This window comes from Pleurodeles waltl, chromosome 9, assembly GCF_031143425.1.
Source record: "Pleurodeles waltl isolate 20211129_DDA chromosome 9, aPleWal1.hap1.20221129, whole genome shotgun sequence".
Lineage (NCBI taxonomy): Eukaryota > Metazoa > Chordata > Amphibia > Caudata > Salamandridae > Pleurodeles > Pleurodeles waltl.
The window spans coordinates 726428102-726454536 of record NC_090448.1 but is presented as its reverse complement, the minus strand read 5'-3'; positions in this window follow the sequence as shown (position 1 = coordinate 726454536).

Sequence of the window (26435 nt, the reverse complement as noted above, 5' to 3'; positions counted from 1 at the left end):
CCTCCCTACAGGCCTGCTAGTCTGCAAAATACATTCTTTCTCAGAAACGTGTAGACAATGTGGCCTATGACTTATGCTGTAACCTTCTATTTTAGCTGTGTTACTAATTATTGTATGTATTGCAACTCATCTATTCCTTTCACCCAGTCCCCCACTTTGTCCTTCCTCTCTATCCTGACATCTTGTTTGTCTTTGACCACATACAATTCAGCACTTTTTCCTACTGATTAATGCATTAGCAAAAGTGGGCCTTCTCTCTTTTTTATATTTTGCTATGACATATTTTAGCATTTTTTGTTGTTTTGCAATTATTTCACTTGATGACTTGGAAGGTAAATGAAGTATAATATATGTTTACACCCTCTGGCAACCTTTTGAAGTACAGACAGGTTCTATATAGAAGAATGTCACTTCTGTACCATACCAAAGTCTTTCTGACACACTTAAATTGGGTATTCTTTTCTAAAAACATATTACCATTGACAAAGCCAATAGCTCTCACATCGCGGAGACCTATTGGCTTTCCCAAAGCTTGATAATTTAGTTTTTTTGTTTTCTCCATTCATGTTTTTCTAGTGAGGTTAACTCTAGCTAGTGCATCTGCATATTTTGTCCTCTTCCTTCCTTTGCACTTGTCCCTGTTTTTCTTTTCACTTCCTCTCTGTTTATTCTATTTTGCAATTTCTTTTTTAATTCTTGAGCATTTTGAAGTTTTACTTTTAAAAGTATTAAAAGTATTGAAGTTCGAAGTGACAATTTCTCAGGGTTGTGGTATTACTGTAAAACAAAATGCTTTGACTGGCTAATCAGCATGATCACATAGGATGATAGTCTGACTTGTAAAATATCGTGTTTTGACAAGAAACACACAAATAGAACACACAAAGGTAGGTTGTGGTAGGTTTGCTCTGTTGGACGAGCTGATAGCCAAACATGCTGGATGAAGTGGCCGTCAACCCAGCTGCCTCACCCCCGCTGCAATACAATGCCGGGGTGAGAGACTGGAACATCATATTATGACCTTCCCGCCAGTTAGCCTAAGTGCAAAGCAGACAGTGTGTATTCCAAGGGTGCTAAGCAGGGGGGACCCTGCAATGCCCATGTCTGTGACATGGGCAGTTCAGGGCCCCTCTGAGGCCCCCAGCACTGTGTTTCCACCAGCCGTTCCATGGCAGGGTCCCCGCCATGGAAAGGGTAGTGGGAACAGGAGTCGTGATCAGCACGACGGCGCTGAGTTCAGCACCCCCGTGGCTGACCACAAGTCTGACTGCCATCAGCCCGTCGGGAAACATGTTCCCAACAGTGACGGCGGTCCACTGGGGATCCAAGCGCCAGGGTTGTAATGTGGTGGTCGGACCACCTGGAGTGCGGCGGTTTGACCACCACTGCAAGTCTGTGGTCCTTAAACCGCCATACTTGTAATGAGTCGCAAAGGGGCTCACTATTATGAGTTTGGTGGTGGGATGAACCGACTGCCAAATTCACAGGGATGAGGCAGCCGTCTACCCAGCTGCCTTAACCCCCTGCCATATTACGGTGTTCCCACAGGGCTGCCCAGAGGGAACATTGTATTACGACATTCCTGCCGGTCAGTCAGGGGGGGACAATGCTACAGTATTGGCCTTGGCTCCCTTAAGTGAGCAGAGGCACCACCGTAGCACTACAGCACACTCGGAATGTGCACTGTCCGCAAAGCTGGGTACTGGGCAGGGGGATCCCTGCACTGCCCATACCATGGGCATGGGCAGTGCAGCCCCCCCCCCATGGAAAGGCTGGCAAAGCAGGAGTCATGATCTTGGCGCTGAGCTCAGCACCGCCGTGGCTGACTAACAGTCCGACTGCCATTAGCCTCTCAGGAACCATACTTCCAGCGGTGACGGCAGTCCCCTTTTGGTCCGACCACCAGGGTCATAATGCAGTGGTACGACCGCCTGGAGGTCAGCGATCTGACTGCCACCATGAGTCTAGTGGCCCTTGGACCACCAGACTCGTAATGAGGCCCTAAGTCTCAACAAATCTTAATTCTAGGTGTCACATACCAAACCCAACCATCTCAGCACTGACCCGCTACCTAAATATTGATTGCTCGTTTTTGACCTAATGTAGCCCAGCGTTGTTTTAGTTCTTGGTTTTTTCTATAGTGCACGGCTACCCATTTGGGCCTCCTAGAGCTGAGAGAGACACATCTGCTGATTTGCTGGGTGTACTTTAAGGTTGTGGAGTGGTATATGGCTAAAACAGATGCATCTTCAGGAGCTTTCTGAAAGTGGAATAAGGTTGATCCAGTCTGGGGGGTCATTCCATAGCTTAGGGGCAAGATATGCAAATGAACGCCCACCACATCTTGCCTTGTTGACCTTGGTACTGTCAGCAACTTTGGATTTCCAGAACATAAAGATCTCCTGGGGTTGCAGGGGGTAAGAAGTTGCTGAATGAGGGTGAACCATTTCTGTGTATTGCCCAATGGGCAGAGCAAAAAGCCTTGAAATGGATTTTTTACTTCATCGGAAAACAGTGCTGGGCAGCCAAGGCTGGGGCAGCTGACTGGTATACTGGAAGCCTATGTAGAATTAGTGCACGGTATTCTGGATGATCTGCAGTCTTCATATAACATATTTGAGATTACCCTAGAAGAGGGAGTTTCCATAGTTGAGACAGGAGTTGTTCAGACCCTGTATGACCACTCTTCTCGATGTTAGTGGGAGCCATTGAATGACTATCCTTAAGGTTTTCAGCAATCCGAAGCAGGTACCTGAGACTTTCTTGCCTTGTGGTTCCATTGACAGCTTATTGTCTAACCAAAAACAAACCTAGACTTTTTACTGTATGCAAGGGCTGTGGATGCTCTCCAAGGTATTCTAACCAAGCAAGTTTGTTCCGACTTGAGAGGTTATTACCAACAGCAATACCTCTGTTTTTTTGCCGTTAAGCTTAAGGCTACTGTCTGATATCCAGTCTGTAACCTGTTTTAGGCACAAATTTAGATATGAGCAGGTCTGACATGTTCTGGAGTGAGGACTATGATCAGCTGAGTATCGTCAGCATATGATACAGTTGTTAAGGAAAGCTAATTACATAATTAACAAAGAACCATTGTGAATTAATGTGTTAGCAGGAAGATGCGAGATGTAGAAAAAGGTATCCTCTAATGAGTTGTTAGACAACAATTTGTCATACAAAAATAAACAATTCAAGTTTGGTTGCATGTAGTGCCAAGTGAAAAATATAACACACCCAATGAACATTGTGATTTAGTATCCATTTTAACCAAGATGGCTTTGAGGCCTAACTGAGAGCCAGTTAAATCTAAGCCAGAAAAACACAATTGTGATAGCTGCATGTCAGTATACATGTGTAAATTCAAATGTAGAACAACCAAAAACAATGCATTTTGTAGTCAAAACACAATCTATTTACAATAGTTTGCATCGCTTTCTGTTTTGTGCGTCTCAGTTCTTGCCACATCTTAAGTTGATTAGAAACTCTACTTTGACATCTTCCACATCAGTTTCTTCTCTCTTCCTTTTAGAAATTTTAAAAGGGATTAATTCAAAGAATTTAAAAAGGGCCAGGACTATTTCACAAATTAGCACAGTGATTACAGAGGTTAGTATAAAACACAGCATGCCCCCAAACCATTCACCAACCTTTCTAAAGCCCTTTCCAGTCTCATCAAAACAGGAACCCGCTCATTTCCAAGCCATATACTTCAAAAGGTGTTTCTTCACAAGAGCTATATGTAATATTACTTACATGTGGATTATTAAGCTTATTGTTATCCAGGATGAAGGTGCAGCACTCTATTACCTTCAAAAGCTGATACTCTCTATCAAGGGATGGATGTCTAGTGCAAACCAGTTCTACATAATCATAGCACCATGGCCTCATTTATGTGGATTAATGCTCCAGCAGTATTAGACTGCAAGAACATTAAGGTGATGGATGGAATGCTTGAATTAATCTCAGCCACAAGCAATCACTCAGGGCTACATCCCAAACCATTGTTTTTCGCCCCCATGCCACCTCAGTTTAGACCCAACCTTATTCAAATAAGTAAGAGAACAAAATCATTTTAGATTCAATCTATATTCTGTCTACTTTTGTGATTCCAGTGCCTAGTTTTCCCACAGATGTTATCAGCAGTGCTCTTCTTCAGCAAATTGGTGTTCATGTTTGTTCCAGAATTATTTACAAACCTTCTACCCCGACAATGGTCTCCGACCTGCACATCTCGCTTTTCATTCCAACTTCTTTCATCCCACTAACACCAGAACCTACAGGTTACACTGTATCTGTATCTGAATTCATCATCTGATTTCTGGTGTGTCTTTGAATCTGCTTTTGATGCACAATTATTAACTTATCTTTGATCTTTTTTCTCATTCATGTCTGAACAGTTGCTACAGTACTTAACATACTTGAGCATTTCATCAATACTCTTAGCCTGCCAGCACATTACACTCTGATGAATATTAGAATTAACAACAGTAACCACTGTATCCACAACAGCTTTAATGCTACTAGGACCAATTGAAGTTGTCAATGCCTTCTCAAGCTGAGCACTTGCAGTACCAAGTGTTGTTATGTCTTGTGAACTCATGCCTGGTTCCCCGGCACCCATATCAGGTGCTGGTGGTCTCAGTGCCTCTGATCATCAGCATAAGGAGGAGGTCTAGAACTCAACAGATCTTTTACCAAAGCTATCCTCCTCCTCTGAATCATTTTCTTAATCTCATTTTCAATTTTCAGTTTTAGCTTCATCAATATTTTTCTTAACAGATTCATTAAGTATTGGAATGTATCCTCTCTCCATGTTCTTTTATTAATGTCCCACTTAGGTTCTAACTTATCACTCATTTAAGGCCATATGTATAAGCACCTTGTGGCAACTTGTGCCACTTTAGGGTCATTTTGTTTTATGCTTATGTGGCCCAACGAGGCCAAAATCCTCACGTCATATTTACAAAGTGACGCAATGCATGCGTTGCGCCACTTTGTAACCCATTGCTCTACATTATGCCTGTGCTAGGCATAATGTATGCAAAGGGGGTGTTCCCCCATTAGGGGGGGCAGAAAAAATGGCGTAAGGAAATCTAACAGATTTCCCTGCGTGTTTTTTTATGGCACTTTTAATGCCTGCTCAGAGCAGGCGTTAAAAGGGGGCTTCCATTATTTATAATGGGCCCCTATGCACTCTGCAGGAGTAGAGCCAATATTTTGACGCTACTTCTAAAGAGTACATCAATAGCGTCACAAAAAATGATGCTATTGCCTCCTACCCTGCACCATGGTGCACTGTATCTTAGATACGGCGCACACATGGTGGTGGTAGGGGAGCGCGAAGGGGCGCAAGGAAAGTGGTGCCGCACTGGGTGCAGCACAACTTTCCTTAAATATGCCCTTGAATTTTTAAACTGCTTCTTCATCTTCTTTCTCTTTCTCTATGCCCCCATCCCATTCATTTAATGCTTTAAGCTGCGTGGGTGTAGGTTGCAGTTTTCTTCAACACATTGCATGTCTGAGGAAATCAAGATTTTAAGGATTAAAGGTATCCTCTATAAGAAACTGGATGACCTTGACACCTGAAGTATACACATGCCAATCTTTTAACCACACTCAGATGAAACTTTCGACATACTTCATCTTTTCAAATGTAGGAGATCCTTCAGAACGTACAGAAGGAACATTCTCATCTTCAATTGCAGGTACACTATCAACTTTCTTCTTTTCAACATAGCACTTGTTATTCTCCCTCAAAACAATTCCTCAAAGCTCACAAAATAGGAAATGCCAGAAACTGAAGCAAGAATCAGCAACACAAAACCAAAAATCCAACATGCAGTGTAACCGTTCATGACTCAACATAAACCTATACCCCAACCACAGATCCCACAATGCATTATTAACACTCCAAAACACTCAATCTCAAGAATCATTTCACCCTATTGATACAATCTTTTGGTCAGTAACAGCACTGGAGTACCGGGACTCATCAGGTAACCCAATTGTGGAGTCTAGAATATATTCAAAATCCAGATCAGGGACAAAAGAAATGTCAACATAGATCTCTTATTTCTGTAACCATCCTTGACGGAGGCATGCCCAAATTTGAGTGACTCGGGGATAGTGTTACCCTCAAAGTCCATGAGGCAATGTGTCTCCAGCGACAAGATTCTCAACAGCATTTAAAAATACAAACAAGAAAGGATAAACTCTCAAAAATGGGAGGTTGAGATTACATTTAGACTATAGGTTTACTAAAAGATTAAGTGCAAAACAGAAATTAGAAAAATGCAAATGCAGGTCTCAGTAAAATAAATAGAAATAATTTGCCATGAAGACTTTCAGTAATAGGAATGGTACTAAATTATAGAAATGTACGAAGTCTCAAATGTGAAGAAAAATCAGTAAAAGAATCGGACAGCATTCTGAGTAGAGACCACTTTTGGGGCCAGATGTAGCAAACTTTTGCGAGTCGCAAATGGCCCGAATCGCTATTTGCGACCCCGCAAAATCGGAAATGGGATGCAAAAATCCCATTTCTGACTCGCAAAATGCGATGCGAGCCGGTACCGACTCGCAAAATTTGCGACCCCATTTTGCGACCCGCAAATAGGAAGTCGCAATTTGCGATTCGCAAACCATATGCAATAGCAACTCGCAAATTGTGACTAGTCGCAAAAAGCCCATTTTGCACGTCCAATTTACCACTAACTCAGAGCAGATGGTAACCATTACCAAAGTATAAAAGGAGACCCAGAAGGCATCTGGGTTACTCAAGATTGCGGAAATATACCTGATAGCAGTGAGGAGGAGAGCCCACGCAGCCCAGCAGAGGAGGAGGAGGAGCCAGAGACAGGAGAAGATATACAGAACAAGGCAGACACTCTTCCAGCAAACTGAGGAGGAAATATATGACAAATACAGACTTAGCAGCGCAGCTATACTAGATTTAATAGAATTACTCAAACCACAGCTAGAACGCCAGACTGTGCGCGGCTGCGCCATCCCTACGCATGTGCAAGTGCCATGCTCACTGCACCTCTTGGCCTCGGGGAGCTATCAGGGGGTCATTGCTGTGGCAGGTGGGGTATCCCAAAGTGCACTATCAAGGTTCCTCAGGGCATTCCTAGATGCCTTTCTCACACACATGTCCCGATACATATACCTACCCAGGAATGAGGCAGAAATTAACAGCACCAAGTTGGACTATTACCGGATTGCCAACTTTCCCCATGTCATAGGGTGTGTAGACGGGACACATATTCAAATATGCCCTCCTGCAAACCTGGAATATCTGTTCTGCAATAGGAAGTGTACCCACTCACTCAATATTCAGGTTGTTTGTGACGCCCATTATGTCATCACTGACATGGTTGCAAAATTTCCAGGCAGTACTCATGACTCCTACATTTTTAGGCACAGTGGGATACACCAACGCCTGGAACGTGGGGAGTTTGGAGACAGATACCTCCTAGGCAGAGCTGCATACACCTTGTAGATATGCACACAGATCAATGTGCAAACCAACCATGCCTTGCTAACAATGTACGTTTTGTGCCCAACAGGTGACAGTGCATATGTACTACGGCCATGGATACTGACTCCGTACTTAACACCCAGCAATGAATGTGAGAGGCGATACAACAGTGCACATAAGAGGACCAGGAACATGATTGAAAGAACCTTCGGACTGCTGAAAGCAAGGTTCAGATGCCTCCACCGAAGTGGAGGTGCCCTCCAGTATACCCCCATAACGGCTTTCAAAATAGTTGTTGCATGCGCTATCCTCCACAACATTGCCCCCGACGTGGGCTACCTCTCACCCCTGCAGACCCAGATTGGGAGGATGAAGAGCAAGAGCAACCACATCGCCATCATGGGGTTAGGAGCATCGCAAATCAAGGGAGACTGAGACGGGAACACATTGCAAACCAATACTTTGGAAGGTACGTGCCAACTTCTACCATACTCACCAATAGAACAAACACTCCATGTGTTAAGTGTAACGAACAAATGATTTAATATGTGCCAAAAACCAAACTATATACAAGGAAAAACTGTTCAGGGACTTCAAAAGTCCACCTGGCATGGGACACATTGCCATCATGTGCCCCAACATCAGGGACAGTGTTTAGCTCACACCCTACGGCGGGCTCGGCCAGCCTGGCTGGTACTAGGTGGGTCAGCAGTGCTTTGCCTTGTACTCCCACTCCGTAGCATCCTGGTGTCACCGGCAGACACACTGCTGACAGTGGAGCCCTCCTCACTGTCTTGTGGGGTGTCACCTGTACCCCTGGACACCTGGCGTGTCTCCATGAGGTCTATTGCATGGGTGATCCAGCCCAGTCCCCTTGCCACATCACCCGCAAAGTGGCCCATGTCAACCTGGAGGCTGACTGTTTTCCTAGACAGCCCAGTTGTGTTTACTGCCAGCCTGACGATAGAGGAGGCCATCCTGTCCAGGCGTTGCAGCAGCAGGCGGTCCCTGCGCCGCGCACCGTCACTCTGCGTTAGCAGTCCAGCCACCAGTTTGCGCATTGACAGGGCAAGGTCACCTGTGTTGTTCCCAATGACCTCCAGTTGTGAATGCACCTGCTGCATGCTGTTTGCATGGTTCCTCTCAAAGAGCTGCAAAACCCCACTAATCCTCCTCAACTGTTGGTTTTGCAGGCGCTGACCCCGTAGCAGTTGGGCCTCCGTTGGTGTTGTGGAGGGAAGCCCTGAGTCTGCCTGCTGCCCTGCTGTCATCATCCTGCGTCACCTGCGCAGCGGTGGAGGCCCTGTGATGTCTGATGTGGCACTCTGGTTTGTACCTGGTGCAGGCTCCAAGACCACTGTTGCAACAGGTGTTGCCAGAGAGGGGATGGTGTTGGTGGTGCAGGTGGGAGTGGTGGCTGGTCCTGTTTGTCTCCTCTCGGGGCTGGCTGACCATTGGTACCTGGCTGCTTAGGCTGGTGGGGGTGTCTTGTGGGAGACCTGTGGGACATGGGGAAAACACAGTCAGTGTCTACTATCAGTTAACAACTTCCTAATAAACAGTAGCCTATGAAATGCCTACTTGACTACATTGCCCATAATGCATCATTCTGGTGTTTGCTACTCTGAAATGGAGCTATCTCGGTTGTGCATGCCCCTGTGTACATGGTGGGTGGGGGTATGGCATTGATGGGGGTACAGGCATATCACATGGTACTCACCGGTTGATGGTCCGGGCTCAGAGGTGTCCAGTTCTCCAATACCAGTAACAGCCTCCGGCTCCAGGGTCTCCTCAACCCTTTCCTCCAGGGGTGTGGGTGGTGGTATGGTAGATGGTCCCCCTCCTGTGTCTCTCATCTCCCGGAGCCTTTCTGCCACCCTCTCCTTGGTCCGGGAGCGGAGGTCGTACCACCTCTTCTTTAGTTTGACCACACTCCGGTGGCTGACCCCCAGGGAGTTTACCTTGTCCTGTATATCCTGCCAAATTCGTTTTTTTTCAGAGTCTGGCACATTGAGGGCTGCCTTGCCAAACAGCTCATCATGGTGCTGACAGGACTCATCCGTTAGCACCTCCAGCTCCTTCTCTGCAAACTTGAGCTTTCTCTTCCTGGGAGTGTCAGCCATGGTTGCTGGTGCTCTGTTAGCTGTGCTGCAATTAAAAAGGGTGTGGTCCTCCCTCCTCCCAGGTGTATTTGTAAACTTCCTGGCTGTGATGTCATCATCATGTGCCAGGAAGTGTTTTCCAGAGTGTTCTGAAGTGTTTTCCAGAGTGTTCTGCAGCACCCGCTTTCAATTTTCAGCACAGTCGCAATTTGCGACACCCACTCGCAAATTGCGAGTCCGTTTTTTGCGCTTTCGCAAAAAGCGACCTCGCAAACAGTGGACTCGCTATCTGCGGTGCGACTCCGGGTGCGAGTCGCAATTTGTCTGCGCACTTTCTACCTGCATTGCAGTTAGCGACACGCAAATTGCGAGTCGCAAATACTCGCAATTTGCGAGTCGCTATTTTTTTCCTACCTACATCTGGCCCTTAATTGTTTATATACAGTTTTCTCACATAGAAAGTTACAGAACTGCATAGTCAGCATGATTTGAACAGTATCTCAACATATAATAATTCATTATTCTGTAGACACCACATGTCACTACCATCTTAGCACTAACCCACTACACGCATATTGATTGCGTCTTCTGACCGAATGCCATCCGGACGTGTTAGGACAAACTAGATACATAATGCAGAGACACATTGTGAGTGAATGCAAAACAGTGTGTTAACAGGAATAAGTGTGAAGCAAAAAATATAAACATAGAATGAACATTGTGATTCAGCATACATTTAAAACAATATGACTTCAAGGCCCAGTTAAATTTTTAGCCAGAAAAACACACTTTAACTTATGATGGTTTTTGTTTCCCTTGCAGTAAATCCATGTCAGTATACATGAGTAAATTCAAATGTAGAACAACTAGTCTCAATGCAAATTTTACTCAAATGCACAAAATGTCCCACAGCATCATGTCACTAAGAAAGTGAGAAGCAAAACAGAAAGGAGAAGCTAAATCAAGATTAGTGAAGTAGACTGTTGAAGTACCAAGGAACACAGACCAGACAATGTGAATAGATAAGTTTTAAGTGTTTTTTCAAAACACATTGTGATTCTCAATTGTATGTGTGGAAGTAGGTGGTTCCAAACGTTAGCAGCCAAAACTGAAAAATATTTACCTTCTATATAGGTCAGTCGAACTACACACGGACCTTAAAGGAAGGCCTCCAGAAACATGGAGGCTTATGCCTTCTAAAGCAAGCTGGGATGGCTAGAGCTGCCAGCCCAAAGAAGGCTTTGTGGACTAGGCAGAACTGTGTATGTGAAGTAACAGAAAGACAGTCACCTTTGTCTAACTTTGGTATTGTATTGTATTTCAATAGTTATATAGCAATTACTTCCACTGTGTGGGGTGCTAAAGTGCTTGGCTACACAGCACTCTACACTGTGTAGGGTGTGTGGTTGAAAGTATGCTGTGTTTATTTTGAGCCTGTGTGGTAAGTGTTTCCATGTTGTGCCTGATGACCCCAGAGGTGCTGTTATAGTGTTATGGAAGCAGAGCCCAGCAGTGTGATGAATGAAGAAGTGTGAGAGATAGGCGTGCAGTTTATGGTTTTCAGCACGCTGGCAGCTTTGAGAGGCTGTTTTAGTCCTTTTCTGATATTCGGTTTGCGGTATTCCTTATATGCATAGTCCACTTAGCTGGTTAGTGTAGTGGGTTGTCCATTCTGAGATATTTTGTTCAAAGTTTATGGTCCTGAGCAGGCATAGGTTAAATGGAGAAGTGATGGTGAGACCTGCTGGGATGAACTTTAATATCATCCCAAATCTGTTTATCATTGTGAGATGCCAAGAAGTACCCACAGTACGTTGCTAGTCGGGACCTGAAGTGTTGGACTAAATTATACTCCTCTGTTGGCAAGCTGTATGTGGCAGATCTCTTCAGTTATTCTGTATCTGTTCAATAGTGATGGATGGTTTATTGCCCTGGGCTGGTATAGTAGTGGGTGATGGACACAACGTTTAACAGTTTTGTCTTAAGTGGGTGTAAGTTTCAAGCGGTAAAAGGGAAATATTAAGCAGCCTGTATGAACTAAAATCAGCTGACTGTTGAGTGTTATGGTATTAGTTTTAGTGTGGATTATATAATGCATTGTAATTGCATTATATAGCACTTACTTTCCTTGACAAGGCATCGTTTTGTTTTTACTCTGCACAGCACACTGCTCCAGGTCTCAGGGATAGTGTTTTTTTTGTATTTATTGTTGATTATTGTAACTTGTATTGTACTGTACAGGAGCCATTTCATGTCTTCATTCCAGTTCCTATTAGGTGGACTACTTTAGTAGGAACGAGGTATGATTTAACGGGCAAGGGGATATGATAATTGTATGCATTGGTTGGTGGCAATAATAGATAAAATACAGGAGAACTACATATTTTCAGGATGCAGAGGTATGGCATTTAAAGGAGAGGTTGTGATATTTAAAATTAGTTGTGGGCAATATGCAAAAGTAAAATGGGGATTAAGTAAAATATGCACATGACTTGAAGTAGGCTGTTCTCAGAGAGCAGAGGCATGCAGAGGATGGAAAGGAATGAGAGAGTCATTTTAGAAAAAAGGAGAGTTGAGATTTGCCAAACGTTTATGTCAAAGTCAGTTTTCATGCATGGATTTTAGCTTAATGTGGCAACTTTCTGGGATAGCATGCAAACCTGTAAAAAGTAATAGCATTATTTGCATTTGTTGCAATATCACTGTAGGCCATGAGAACACCACTGAACACCACCAATCAACCACAGATAAATAGTATTAAATAAATATGGTTTAATGTTCCAATAAATTCTAGTGAAAGTAAAACACATACATAGGAATGTATCATTTTAGATGTTAGTGCTAGAGATGCTCCTTCCGGATGATCAGGGTGGAACGAAGGACAACATAGTCTGTTTTAGTGGATTTGTTTGAAGGAATGCTTCTCAGGGCAGGTAGCACTGGGCTGTGTTGAATCTGAAGCACCCACAACATAGGGACACTGAAGTGAGAGATTCTGCATCTGCCTGTCATTCAGCCTTCCTGTAGCAGTAATCAGGCACACAAAAGGAAAGACCCCCGCCTAGAAATGTCTGCACTTGAACTATAGAAACTGTAATACCACTCTTCACACTTTCTATTTGCCATGCCAACAGTGTTCATAAAGAATAAATAATTAGCAGCCCTTCCCTAAACGCAACTTTGAATTTCCAAGAAGATCCCAGTCTCTATTCTGTCCTACCCCAGGTTCTGGTCTCCACCCTTAAGACATAGGAATGCAGAAACATGCAGACTTTGCACTTCATCTAGAAGGGGGGGGGTCAGTGGCAGAACATCAGCCTCCATGCATACAAAGCTATAAACATAAAGACATTTCGTGTCAGATCTCAGCTCTCTGGTTGAGTGAAATACTTGACCGTAGCAAATCAGTTTTCCTGCAGTACTTTGGTGTGTTGATGGTGTTATTTTTTTTTTTTTAAATTGAGAGCCTTCAGGAGACAAACTGGATTAATGAAGGAGTGCTGGCTGGCTGACAGCTTAACAACTCCTTTTCCTGAAAGGCATCCGCGCACTGCCTTTACACAGTTTTAAAAACTACAGCCTAGCCTCATAACAAGTATATAGTGGAAACGTTTTAAATGTGTTGCTCCAGGCATGCTGGTACACAGGGCGACTGGTGCCACCGACCGGGTGCTGACTTCGGGGGGAGGAACCATGTTTGCAAGTATATTATGATTTTAAAAGCACCTGCTGCCAGCGTTCCTTGCTGCAGCTATTTTTTCAGGCAACAATAAAAATGTCACGATCACTCCGTGATTACTGTTATTTTCTGGAGAGAGATCTGAGTTCTGTCTAATGGACGTTTTGACTCTTAAGGTAATGCAGAAGGGCACTATGTCTACTGCAAGGAAAGTGTACCATGGAGGTCACTAAGTGCATATAACGTAAAAAGGTCAAAGTGTCACTGCTTTTGTCAGAGAAAGCCTTTTGTTACTTGCAGTTTATAAGTTAAAATCCTAATATAGAACAATAAGCTATTGTCTGTCATCAAAGAGCTGCATGCAAACAGTAAGATATAAATTTGAGCATCATGCTTTTTTCCCTGTCTTTCATTATCCTAATATTGCAAAAAGAGTTCATTTGTGTAGAAATCAATTCTTATTAAAGAGAAAATCCAACCATGATGTTACATTTCAAATTCTGAGTTTGAGCTTCTCCAGGACAGCACTCAAACTATACTGCCTACCAGTATGAGTGACCTGTGACTCCCACATCTTGTAGTCCACTGTCTCACGTAAAATTTCCTAAACTGCCAACCAGTATGGATGACCTGTGACTCCTACACCTTGTAGTCCGCTGTCTTACGTAACATTTCCGATACACGGATTTACATAGGTAGGATTGATTGTCTCTGTACTCTGACATCCTACCCTACTCTAGTATGAGTGATGCTATAAAACTAATTAATCGCATCTGCATGAGAGTGGTTATTGAGACTTGAGGGGTTCTGTTAAAGGATGGTAGTGAGGGAATCTATGGCAGAGGTGGTTATTGGGGGGCACCTTCCATAATTGTCACACTAGGTACCACCAGCACAAAAGCTGTACAACAGATGTGACCTTTACTGCTCAAAACAAAGATTTTGGGAAATAAACTCTGACAACCCTAACAACAGAGAAAAGCACGATAAAACGTGCCTTTGTTGAATTTTGTTTTCCTCACCACATTGGACAAACAGCCATGTAGTGCTAACAAAAAATACCCAGGACCAGATTTATAAGGCCCTAGTGTCACAGAAGTATCACTTCTTGTGATGCTCCGGTGACGCTGTGCCGTGCCCCACATTTACAAGGTGGTGCTAAGTCACTTTTTGTGGCTGAACCCCACCTTGTAAATATGGGCCCCTCCAATGGGTGTTGCTGTGGGGGTTCCACCGCAACACCCATTGCTTTTGATGCTGCCCCATATTTACAATAAGACATAAATCTGTGGCAGCGCCAAAAACTAAAGCCACCCCTGGGGTAGCGTTAGCATGGTACAACAAGGAGAAATATGTTTATTCTGCAGCACACATAGAAAGAGCAAAAGGCCATGAATGAATAGTTATGTGCAGGATGGTGTCCCTTCCAGCACATAAACAATCATTCAAAAATGATGATTTGCTACTTCTATGTGTGTTGCGTTCTGAAACACACATAGAAGTGCCAAACTGCCATTGTAGATTGTTTATGTGCAGGAAGGGACATCTTCCTGCACACAAACAATCAACCCCTCAATGCAGTCACTATGGTGCAAGGGTGCCGTTTTCGCTGGTACTGGCAACTAAATTTAGCGCCAGCGCAGGGGGGAAAACAGGGGTGCGCCATATTTTAGTAGATAAAGCTTATCCCTGCATTTCTAAACTGATGCAAAGAGACGCTGCAAATTTTGGCACAGCACCACACGCTGCCCCTTTTTAGTACATATGGCCGCCAGTGAGCAGGAACGGTACACCTACACTTGACACACACAGTGAACTACCACACTCCTCCCTGTGCCGTCCAAACATTGATGGAAGGGGTGTTGCTCAGTGATGGAAAGCACCCCATCCAAAGCCTCAAAAAATGCTCTTATTTCGGATTTACCCAGGGCTAGCGGCACCTCCTCTATGGCGGAACATCGCCCCCCCACCAGCAGATGCAAACCAAAAAATAAAAATGGTAATAAACCATGTTTGTTATTGTTTTTATTTTTCAGGGGCAGGGCCACAGGCAATGACAGGGACGAAAGAGGAGTGCACAGCACTCCCTTCAGTGTGCATGTATGTCTGCCCGGCAATCTCAGGCCGGCCAAACACGCATGGCCACTGGGCTCTCTCCAACCCGGCACTGTGTTGCTGGGTTGCAGACAGCAGGCAGAGGCTCCCACTCTGCCTCGGAGTGCCAAGCCAGGGCACTCTGCCCAATCCTAACACTGCTCTCATGCTGCCAGCAGCATGAAAGCAGCGTTAGGATTGGCAGCAGGGCATGCTAGGAGCCTGTGCCTACTGTGACGAGGTTTGAGGAGCGGCTTCATGGAGGTGGCGGAGCATCAGGTAAGTTTTTTTTATGTACTGATTTTTTGTTTGTCGTTCCCCCCCTAACATGCACCTCCCCACCCCTTTTGACCGTCGCAAGCCATGACTGCCCAGGGCCTGGTGCAGGTCTGCACGTGTTTCATGCACCGAACATGCTCTGGATTTCAAAGTGAGGCCTTTTCTGGTGGTGGCAATTCCTGGATATTTTAATTTTAGCAAGCAGCATCCACAGCAGTAATTATTACCAAAATCGAAAACACAATCTCTAACAAGCAGAACATGAACCAGGTTACAAATAACAATGCAACATTCACAACTTCTGTTCAATGTCTCTGTACATCTTCTCCTCCCAATATGTGCATATGTGCATCTACAATTAGGTGGGCCACTATCCAATAATCATCGCACACAACTTCACCAGCTGCCTGCCACCTTCACTGGGATGCAAGCTACCCAGATGTGTTTCGTACCGGAAACTGCTTGATAGCATTCAGTAGCTCGGTGCAGTTGGTAAGGGGCTCTGGAATACATAGTTGGCAAGTTGCGATGTGGGTTGATGTTTCAATGAAATCATGAGACTGCCAGCAGTTAGAAGGTCTGAAGCTGTTTTTCCCCAATGCACCCACTTTCCAACGTCCATGTGACCCCACCACTCACCTGTCAGTGGATCACTCAAGGATCAAGATGACCCTGTAGGGGCTGGTACCCAGGATAACGGAGTTAGCAGGCTGACTGAGCTGTACAGCTGAGTCATGCCATGGTAGTTGTCCGCTGCGGAGTCATGAAGGCTCCATTGTGCACATCACCTTGAAGGCTGTCCATAAGGAAATTAGGGTTATGTGGTTAATTTTACAAAGACCACAAGATAATCTGATAACAGTGTTCTGTTCTCAATCAACAGCAGACGTGGAATATGTTTTTCCGGTAGGCCCAGGTAATAGACAATTCGAGAGAGGTTTGAGGCAAATACCACAGTGAGTCTAAGCACAAGGAAAACAATTTTCGAACTTTTCTTTAGTAACCTTAGTTAAAGAAGCATGAAGACACAGGGGCATATTTACAGTAAGTGGCTCAGTGCTGCGCCAAAATTGGCTGTGCAGCGCTGCGTCACTTCAGAAACAGAGGGATGCGCAGTATTTACAAAAATACGGTGCACCCTTGTGTTTCCCCGAAAGCTGGGGCTAAATTTAACTGCCAGCGCAAACGCAGGCGCCCTTCTACGATAGTGCAAGATTTCCTGCTTTGCTGGGATGATTGTCTAAGTGCAGAAAGGTATTCTTTCCTGCACATAAACAATAATGGTGATTTGATACTTCTTGAAGTAGCAAATCGTCATTATTTAATGATTGTTTATGTGCAGGAAGGAACACCTTCCTTTACATAGACAATCATTAATGTCCTTTTGCTCTTTCTATGTGTGCTGAATTCTGCAGCACACCGTGAAAAAGCAAAAACGAGGATAAATAAAAGTTTTTGTTGCTCCATGCTTACGCCACCTCTGGGGTGGCATTAGGTTTGGTGACCTGCCTTAGATGTCCATTTCCTTGTAATTTTGGGGCAGTGCCAAAAAGCAATGGGTGTTGCGTGGGTATGCCCACAGCAACATCCATTGCATGCCCTTATGCTGCAAAAAACTGAGTCGGGCCCATACTTACAAGACGGCATTAAGCAAAAAAAATGGCCTAAAGCTGTGTTGTAAATATGGCACTAGGTGCTTGTAAATATGCCCCACATTGTCATTCATTTGGTCTCCAAGGATAGTTTCCTGTCTAATGTTAAACCCAAATTTCTGATTGTGTCTGTGGCATGGGAAGAGATACCTTACATGAATGCCACAGATATGTGGAGCAGGGCAGTCCAGAGCCAGAGATCAAGATTTCAGTCATTAAGTTTCAGTTTGTTGGCATTTATCCAAGATTGAACATCAACTAGGCAAGATTTTGAAATATTCTTCAGTTCTTTAGTAGATTGGTTGAAACCGAACAGTGGCTGAATGTTGTCTGAGTGAGACACTCAGTTAAATCAGAAAGAGCATATCCGGTTAATCAGAAGAAGAATTTTGATTTAAAAAGACTCTGGGACAAGAGCGATCCCAGTGGGGCCCAGAAAATAGCATGACTCGTTCGGGATCAAATGGAACAGAGTTCCAGAGCCTGACTGAAGTTATGCAAAAAAGAATCAAATCAGATAGAAACAGAGGACCAAATGTATACTTTTCAGGGCAAAACTGCTGCAATGCATCTTTGCGGCAAAAATTATAGCACCGGCTTGCGCCATTCCAAACGTCAGCTGGGTGCCTTATTAAAGGAATAGCACAAGCCAGCGCTAAACTTGGGCTGGCATCTTCAAAAAAGACACTAACTGGGTGGGGTGGCGGTAGGGAAGGAGGGGGTTGTGCATCAAAAAATTACGCTAGCCTGGTTAGAGGCTTAAAAATGCATTTAACCAGACTAGCGCCATTTCCTGGCGCCCCCCACTAAAAACATGACTCCTTTCTTAGGAATGACAGGAGTCATGCCCACCACTCCAATGGACAGCACAGGGGACAAGTGTCCCCTGGGCATGGCCATTACACCCTGTGCCATGCAGGAGGCCCCAAGTTCATGCCCCCGATGGCAAAAAATAAAATACTTACCTAGGATGGGGTCCTCCATCCTCCAGTGTCCTTGGGGCTTCAGGAGGGCACCTGTGGACCAATTTTATGGTGTTTAACCTTGGAAATGGGTCCACAAGTCCCCTAACGCCTGGTCTGACCCAGGCGTTAAATAATAGTACAAAGCAAGCTTTTCACCATTATTTAGCCCCTCCTCCCTCCCTTGTGTCATTTTAGCACTGGGGATAAATATGGGGCTATGGGGATAGCACCATTTTTTTAAATGGGAACGCCTTCCTTGCATCTCATTGATGCAAGGTAGGTGCATGCATCCAAAAAATTGTGCAAACTCCTATATTTTGACGTTAGACACGACTAACGTCAAAATATAAATAAGGAGTTAGGTTTGTGCCGAATTTGCGTTAAAGAAATGACGCAAATTTGGGCCAAACAGAGTATAAATATACACCAGAAATTTTGATTCGAGCGTCTGACAGCTGAGAGCTCTAGCAATAAAAGACCTGTGGGGAGGTCACTGAGAATGGAAACTAAAGCAGTGTTTGTCCTTTTGTCCAGTATATGCCCATTTGGGACAATTCCAGAATACCATGATTTCACTGGTGATCTGATAGCAATTTATCTAGATATATCTCCCCAGTTTTGGCAAGCACCAGGAAAAGCGAAGTTGTCCTATAATTGGACAGGAGTGCAGGATGCACATATTGTTTTAGGAGAGGTTTCACAATACTCTGTTAGGTACCTCCCCAGAGTGAAAGGAGAGATTTAGTATGTCAGTTATTGCTAAGGCAACAGTATCTGCCAACTCATGTAATATTTTAGAGGGCAGACCTCTGTGAATGTTCCAAAGTGCTACCACTGAGAGAAAAATGCAGAAGGGGTTGTACGTGGCACAGTTTGTGAATTTATAGTCATACAGAATCTGGGACATTTGAGGCAAACTACCCCTGCCTCCATGGCTGTAGCCCTGTGGTTCTGGTTTGCCCCATCCCCCTTGAACTGGATGACATATGCCCTCTGCCAGAAATTATATGTTTACAAAGTGATTGTTGGAAAATGGGTTATTGGTAAGGGCAGGTAGGTACCTACACCTAGCAACAAGCCACTAACCTCCACCTAGGTACAGTTAGGTCTAAGTAAATTAATCCCAGCTCAACCCTTGGTAGCTTGGCAACGAGCGTCAAGGCTTAACTTAGGAGACAGTGTGTAAAGCATTCAAATATCACAAAACAGTAATTAAATAAAACTCAGGAAACAGTTTAAAAATCCAAAACCAATTTATAAAAATAGTTTATATTTTTGTATCTTTAAAATGACACAAAAACGAATAAAATCGGATAAAGGGAACCGGAGATATGAATTTTTAAAGAGTTATTATTTTTCTAGCGCTTAGAAACGAAAAGCGCCAATCGGGTCATCTGGTTGCACCAGGACCGGGGCAAAGTCAAAGTTTCAGGCCGACCGCGATGGAGCCCTGCTCGGCTACAAGTCGCGGGAGGCCTCGGTTAAAAAGTTACCTTCTGACTTAGTCTTTATTTTGAAGTTTTTCTTCACCGGGACGAACCTGCCAGTTGAATCCGACCTCCTGGAGCCCTTGTCCGGATACGCGATGTGGGTTTCCTCGGTGGAGACTTTTACCTTCGGACTTAGTCGTTTTTTCGAGATGAAAATCCTTCGACCGGGGTAAACCTGGATCTTGATCCGACGTCCGTGGAGCCCTTCTCGGATACGATGGCTGGGAGGTCCCGGTCAACTTTTTACCTTCATACTTAGTCTCTTTTTCGGAGGTTTTTCTTTACCGGGACGAACCACCAAGTCAGGCCGGGTCGCGGTTGAGGCAAGCCGGCTAGAATTTCCGTGGCGGGTCGGTCCCTCTCTGGAGCTTTTTTTCAAAAATTCTCAAATCTTTTCCAAACTTCTGGGGCTTCACCCAGATGTTCTTTTAAGGTTCTTTTGGGGTCCACAGCTCACCCCAAGGGTCCAGAAGTTCTGTGATGGTCCTTGGGGGGTGCGGACTTCAACTCCCAGAATGCACCTGGCGCAACCTCCTTTTTGGCCACTGGACAGTGGTCAGCTGGTCACTTTTCAGGAGTTGGGGCAGGGGGACTCTGGATAGCAATTTTTCACCTGTAGCAAACAGGGAGTCCCTCCTTGAACCAGTTGAAGCCAGGCAAAGTCCTTCTTGTGGTGAAGCCCAAGTGTGCAGCTGGTGCAGTCCTTCTGAGTGCAGGTTCCAGGTGCAGGCCAGGGGTCCAGCAGGGCAGTCCTTCTTCTCCTTTAGTTCTTTTCTTCTTGAAATCTGGCAGGGATCTGAGGTGTGGGGGCAGGTCTGCCAGTTTTATCCTTGCTCCTGGGTGAAAAGCAGGGGGGTCCTGGTCCTCCAATCAGGTACAGGGTCGTCCCCCTGTGATGACCACTTCCTGGGAAGTGTGGCAAAAATCCATCCCAAAAAGCAACAGTCTCTAAAAATGCAACATGGCTGAATCTGATTTTTGGAGGTTACATCTGGCTGAGCCCACCCACTGGTGTGGCTAAAAATCATAAACACACCCCTCTCCTGCCCTCTCCTAATCTAATCAAGGGGGCACCTAGTTGTCTGGGGTTGCAGGATGTGGGGGTGTTGCTGGGTGCTCCAGATGTCCTTCTCTGCCTTTGAAGACCAGTTTGGCAGCCCTCCCCCTTCCTGCCTCACCATCTGCTGAGGGGAGATTCTCTCCCCCAAGCACATTCCTTTGTGTGAAGCCAGGCCACTTCACACCTCATCAAGGCAGCTTGGCAAAAGCTGCTGCAGGCTGGCCAATCAGAGCACAGCAGCAAAAACAATGCAGAGCTGAAATTGGCAACTTTTTAGGTAAAGTCTAAACTTTTTACCTGAACAAGTTATATTAAATCCAACAACTGGAAGTTGTGGGATTTATTACAACAATGAATTTGATACCAAATTCTTGGTATGCAACATTTAAGGAGACTTTAAAATGTAAAATAAAGTCTCCCCATTCTAGCCTATGAAGGCCATTTACTTCAATGAGGGAAAAACGAATTTGGCTGTTTTTACCTCACCAGGGCTTATACATCTATTTTTATAAAGTCCCTGCTTATAGTTACATGGCACCCAGCCCTAGGGGCACATAGGGCACACCTTAGGGGTGACTTATATGTAAAAATAAGGTAGTTTAAGACTTTGAAAGTACTTTTAATTCCAAAGTCGAATTTGCATATAACTTTAATTTAAAAGCAGCCAGCAAGGCAGGCTTGCTTTTAAAATGACACTGGGCACTTCAGCAGTGCACCTAGGTGTGCACCACCTATGCTGTGGTCCCTTAACCTACATGCCCTACCATATACTAGGGACTTATAGGTAGGTTAACTTAGCCAATTATAATTAGACTAATTTGCATATCCATTTTACACAGAGCACTGGCCCTGGGACTGGTAAGCAGTACCCAGGGCACAGCCAAGAGTCAGTAACCACCAGTACCTATCCAAAAAGTGTGGGGGTGATCAGGCAAAAAAAGGAGGACTTTCCTACACTGCCCCCCCCAGATGAAAGGTGATGGGTACTAACCTACACCCTGGTAGTCCTCATCAGCTAAGTGGAAAAACCTGGAAAGGCCATCTGCATTGGCATGAGCAGTCCCAGGTCTGTGCTCCACTGTGAAGTCCATCCCCTGTAGGGAAATGGACCACCTTAACAGTTTTGGGTTCTCCCCCCTCATCTGCATCAACCACCTGAGAGGTCTGTGGTCAGTTTGTACACGGAAGTGAGTGCCAAACAAGTAAGGCCTCAACTTCTTCAGGGACCAGACCACAGCAAAGGCCTCCCTCTCAATGGCACTCCATTTTTTCTCTCTGGGGAGTAGTCGCCTGCTGATGAAGGCAACTGGGTGATCATGGCCCTCTTCATTAACTTGTGCTAACACTGCCCCAATCCCTTCCTCTGAAGCATCTGTTTGCACCACAAACTCCTTGCTATAGTCAGGGGCCAGTAACACTGGTGCTGAACACATAGCCTGTTTTAGGGTGTCAAAAGCTTTCTGACACTCTGGGGTCCAAATGACCTTCTTGGGCTGTTTCTTGGAGGTAAGCTCAGTCAGAGGGGCCACTATGGTCCCAAAATTCTGAACAAACCTCCTGTAGTACCCGGTCAGGCCAAGAAAGGCCCTGACCTGAGTCTGGGTTTTTGGAGCCTCCCAATCCAGAATAGTCTGGATCTTGGGCTGGAGAGGTTGTACATGGCCTCCACCAACAAGGTGGCCCAGGTACACAACAGAGCTTTGCCCTATCTGGCACTTGCTTGCCTTGATAGTCAGGCCTGCTTGAAGCAGGGCCTGAAGCACTTCCTTCAGGTGGACCAGGTGGTCCCTCCAGGTGGAACTAAATACAGCTATATCATCCAGATAAGCTGCACTGAAAGATTCCAACCCAGATAGGACTCTGTTCACCAACCGTTGGAAGGTGGCAGGAGCATTTTTCATGCCAAAGGGCATCACCTTGAACTGAAAGTGGCCCTCTGGTGTGGAAAATGCTGACCTCTCCTTAGCTCTTGGACTTAAGGCAATCTGCCAATATCCTGAGGTCAGATCAAATGTGCTCAGGAATTTGGCAGCCCCCAACCTGTCAATGAGCTCATCAGCTCTAGGTATGGGGTGAGCATCAGTCCTAGTGACTGCGTTTAGACCTCTGTAGTCCACACAGAATCTCAATTCTTTCTTCCCACCTTGGGGATTAGCTTTGGGCACCAGTACCACTGGACTGGACCAAGGACTATCAGAGGGCTCAATTACCTTGAGGTCCAACATCTTAGCCACTTCAGCTTTGATGTTGGCCTTGACCTGGTCAGACAGCCTGTACAGCTTGTTCTTGACAGGCAAGCTGTCGCCAGTGTCAACATCATGGACAAGCCAATTGGTGAGTCCTGGGGTCAGGGAGAACAGACTAGCAAACTGTCCCAAAACTTGCTTACAGTCTTTTTGTTGCTGATCTGTCAATTTGGGAGAGAGTACCACTCCCTCCACTGACCCATCTTTTGCCTTTGAGGACAGGAGGTCTGGCAGAGGTTCACCCTCCTCCTCCTTCCCTTCATCAGTGACCACTAGCATGGTCATGTCTGCCCTGTCCTGGTGGGGTTTCATCCTGTTTACATGCAGGATCCTGTGAGGATTCCTGGGGGTGCCAAGGTCCACCAAGTAGGTGACCTCACCTTTTTTCTCCAGAATTGGATAGGGCCCAGTCCATCTGGCCTGAAGTGCCCTAGGAGCCATAGGCTCCAAAACCCACACCAGCTGTCCTGGGTGATACTCAGGCATGGTAGCCTTTTGATCATGCCAGAGCTTCATGAGCTCCTGGCTGGCTTCCAGGTTTCTGCTTGCCTTCTTCATATACTCAGCCATGCGTGACCGCAGGCCTAGCACATAATCTAGCACATTCTCCTTGGATTCTTTCTTTGAGAGGCTTTTCCCAAGACTCTCTCACCAAGCACAATGGGCCTCTTATGGGGTGCCCAAACAGTAAGTCAAAGGGGCTGAATCCAACCCCCTTCTGTGGCACCTCTCTGTAGGCAAACAGCAGGCAAGGGAGGAGGACATCCCATCTCCTCCTGAGTTTGTCAGACAAACCCATGATCATGCCCTTCAGGGTCTTATTAAATCTTTCCACTAGACCATTGGTCTGTGGGTGGTAGGGGGTGGTGAACTTATAAGTAACACCACACTCATCCCACATGGCTTTCAGATAGGCTGACATAAAGTTTGTGCCCCTATCTGAGACCACCTCCTTTGGGAATCCCACTCTGGTGAACACACCAAGTAGGGCCCTAGCCACTGTGGGAGCAGTGACTGTCCGGAGGGGTATTGCCTCAGGGTACCTGGTGGCATGGTCCACTACCACCACAATGTACCTGTTACCTGAAGCAGTTGGTGGGTCTAGGGGACCAACAATGTCAATCCCCACCTGCTCAAAGGGAGTCCCAACCACTGGCAGTGGTATCAGGGGAGCCTTTGGTTTGCCTCCTGTCTTGCCACTGGCTTGACAGGTGACACAGGAGCTGCAAAACTCCCTGACTTTTTCTGACATTTGGGGCCAATAAGAATGGTTGACCAGCCTGTTCCAGGTCTTGGTCTGTCCCAAATGTCCAGCTAAGGGGATATCATGGCTTAAGGTAAGGAGGAATTCTCTATACTTATGGGGGACCACTACTCTCCTAGTAGCCCCTGGTTTGAGGGCCCTTGCCTCAGTGTAGAGAACTCCATCCTCCCAGTAAACCTTGTGGGTCCCACTGGTATCCCCTTGTTCTTGCCTGGCAGCAGTCTGCCTCAGGCCCTCAAGAGTGGGACACTCTCTTTGTCCCCTTGAACAAATCTTCTCTGGTGGGCCCACCTGCCCCTTGCAGTTCTGCCAAATCAGGCACAGTTTGCAGGGAAAGTGTCCCTCCCTCAGAGTTCAGATCCTCCCCCTCAGGGTTGGATTCTTCCTGACCCTCTGTACTTGTTGGGGCTGGCAATCCAGACCCAGTGCCCTTTCTCTTTTTCTTGGAGGCTTGGCCCATTGTTCCAGGGTCCAAGTGTCCAGCATTTCCCTGTTGTGCTGCCTGTGACCTGGTCACAGCACACACCCATTCAGGGAGGTCCAGCATCTGTGCATGGACCCTTCTCTCCACTTCTGACCATTCAGATGCTTTAAGATCATTTCCCAGCAGACACTCTACTGGGAGGGCAAGAGCTACAGCTACCTTTTTAGGGCCAGTCACACCTCCCCATTCCAGACTCACCATAGCCATGGGATGGAGTTTGGTTCTGCTATCTGCATAAGTCACCTGGTGGAAGACACCAGGTAAGACCTGCTCTGGAGAAACCAGCTTTTCTGTGACCATTGTCACACTGGCTCCTGTATCTCTCAGAGCTTCCACTTCAGTCCCATTGACTTTAGGCCTCTGCCTATACCTCTCCATGATGGGAGGTAAGGTGGCCATAGTTGCAATGTCCACCCCACCCACGGATACTAAGGTGACCTCTGTGTACCCTGATTCCACCCCTGGGCCAACTTCCACCCCCAACCCTACACTAGCAATCCCCTGGGATTGCCCACCAGTGGGGGGCTTCTTGGAGCAGATAGCATCTCCTCTTTTATGTCCAGGTTGATGACAATCAAAACACTTGCCGGCCTTAGCAAGCTCCTGAAACCTTCCTGCTTTAGCAGGATCATAATTCTTTCCCTGATACCCTTTCCCTTTAAAAGTGAATTGGCTCGGGGCTCCCCCTCCCTGAGAAGTTTTTGGGGACTCTTGTGAGGACTCTTTGGGCTTTTTATCATCTTTCCCGTGGTTCTTCCCCTGAGAAGAACCATGTCCTCCCTTTTTCTGATCACCCCCTGGGGGTTTCTGGTTAACCCTAGTTCTTAACCAGTAATCTGCTGCCTCCCCCAGCTCTCTGGGGTTGGTCAACCTAGAGTCAACTAGATACTGGCGGAGCTTCTCTTGGACACAATTAGTTAGAAGGTGCTCCCTCATAATCAAATTGTACAGCCCCTCAAAGGTACTTACCCTGTTGCCCTGTATCCAGCCCTCCAGTGCCTTTACTGAAATGTCCACAAAGTCCACCCAGGACTGGGTGCTTGTCTTTTGGGTGTCCCTAAACTTGAGCCTATACGGCTCTGGGGTCAGACCAAACTTTTTAGTCAAGCAACTCTTCATACTGGGGTATGAGTCTGCATCTTCCCCACTCATGGTTAGGAGCCTATCCCTCCCAGAGTTGGGAACTAACTCCCAAAGAAGTGAACCCCAGTACTGAGGCTTGACTCTCCTCATCTGGAGGGCCCTCTCAAAGGCCCCCAGCCACTTATCTATGTCATCCCCCTCTACATAGGCAGGAACCACCCCTTTGGGTAATCCGGGGGAAAAAACCCCACCCAGGGACACCTCAGCTTCTTTATCGCTGCCACCATCTCTTTTTTCTTTGTTTGCCCACTTTTTCTTTTCTAGGGCCAGCTTATCTGCTTCCAAAGCTATGTATGCTAGCTGGGCCTCCAGCTCTCTTTCTCTGATGGATGGGTTCTCTCCTCCTGAAAGGACCCCCTTCCTACCACTAGCTTTGGGTCTGCCCCTAGTGACTGTATCTACTGAGGACCGTTCTTCCTCATCCTCACTTGGGCTCAGATGCCTTCCCTCCCCTGAGAGGTTAGAGTTAGCATCCTCCCCTCTTTCTTCCTCCTCTG